General features: G+C 55.8%; 1 protein-coding gene and 2 long non-coding RNA genes across 4 annotated transcripts in view; 2 read left to right on the forward strand and 1 right to left on the reverse strand.

Annotated features, from left to right (window-relative positions):
• Window positions 1–1,370, forward strand: part of PHF2 (PHD finger protein 2) — a 206,117-nt gene that overhangs the window by 64,089 nt on the left and 140,658 nt on the right. The window lies entirely within an intron of this gene.
• The window catches only part of LOC109289126, a 12,248-nt gene that overhangs the window by 1,642 nt on the left and 9,236 nt on the right, over window positions 1–1,370 (reverse strand). The gene's annotated exons all lie outside the window — the stretch shown is intronic.
• The window catches only part of LOC109289125, a 10,515-nt gene continuing 9,427 nt past the window's right edge, over window positions 283–1,370 (forward strand). Inside the window, exons 1-2 of the long non-coding RNA XR_002095301.1 lie at window positions 283–369; window positions 899–902. This is a non-coding gene — a long non-coding RNA (uncharacterized LOC109289125). The remainder of the gene's footprint in view (window positions 370–898; window positions 903–1,370) is intronic.

The following is a 1,370-nucleotide window of genomic DNA, read 5'->3' on the forward strand; positions in this document are numbered from 1 at the left end:
TGAATAGCACAGGCCTGAGGACCAAGCCCTGGGGAACTCCACTGCCCACATCCCTCCAGGCTGAAAACAACCTGTTCACCACCACTCTCTGGGTGTGACCATCAAGCCAATTTGCCACCCATCTGACTGTGTAGGCATCAACTGACTGTGAGTTAGCTTGAACCAGGAAGCGGTCTGGGACAAAAGTTCTATTAACCGGTTTGACCTAAATCAGTTAAGTCTGATACTACATTCAACCAGGTTTATCTTAAACCAATTTCGGCCATTTTGAAAGCAGTTTATGTGCACTGGACTTCTGTCCTGTTACAGGTTTAAACCAGTTTCTGATCACTTAAATTGGTTTATGTGTCACTTGTGTCCCTAGCCTGTGTATACACTTTTTTCTAGATTAAATGTCCACAGAGAAGATCATACCAATATAATTATAGTTATATCAGTAGATTTCCCCATTTAGACAAACCCTCAGATGGTGCTTTCAGCTTGCTGTGAAGAGGTGGAGGATGTTAGTACCAAATAGAGGTGCACCGATACATCGGTCCAATATCGGATCAGTACCAGTATAAAAAAGATTTGCTGTATTGGATATCAGCCCATTGGGGCTGATAATTTGGCCGATAAATGCCCGTGCTGTGCGCAGCCACAAAGCGGGGCAGCCATGAAGCAGAGCAGCATGGAGAGCTGCCTCCAGCTGTTAAGTTGGAAGGGGAGGGGGGAGAGAAGAGGGGGGGAAGATCAAGGCCCCCATGGTGAGGGAGGGAGGAAGGGGGCAGGGGCATGTGCTGCCCAGGGGGATGGGGGTGTGGGATGGAGTAGCGGTTCATGGGAGGAAATGGCTCCTGCTGCTGCTTGCACCCCGGGAGGGCAGGTGTACCCCCCCAGCTATGCGGTGGGCAGGCAGGTGTGTTGGAGCCAATGGTGTGCAGGGCTCTTTTTGGTGGGAGCTGGGCTCGGAGTGGGTGCCGGTGGCGCTGGGAGGGGCTGCAGCCACCTCAAATGTTTTCACCGCTCTGCTCCCAGCCCCACACCTCCAGGCACAGCCCGGCTCTGTGTCCTGCCTCCACCCACGTTCTGGGAAGAGCTGAGATGGCGCCAGGCAGCTGGCGGCAGCAGCGGCACTGGGAGCGGAGCTGAGGCAAAATTTGGGGTGGATGCAGCTCCCCAGTGCTGCCGGTGCCCGCTCTGAGCCCAGCCTCTGCCAGGAAGAGCCCACGTGGCCCTGGCTCCAGCCCACTTGCCTGCCCCATGCAGATCCAGGAAACAACGCCCCCCCTGCCCCCCACCCTCCTGTGGTGCAAGCAGCAATGGGAGCCACCCCCTCCCCCACGAGCTGTGCCTCCATCCCACCCCTCTTGCCCCCCTGGGCAGCACCT

Source organism: Gavialis gangeticus, unplaced genomic scaffold, assembly GCF_001723915.1.
Source record: "Gavialis gangeticus isolate Ggan-Ray unplaced genomic scaffold, GavGan_comp1, whole genome shotgun sequence".
In the NCBI taxonomy this organism is placed as follows: Eukaryota; Metazoa; Chordata; order Crocodylia; family Gavialidae; genus Gavialis; species Gavialis gangeticus.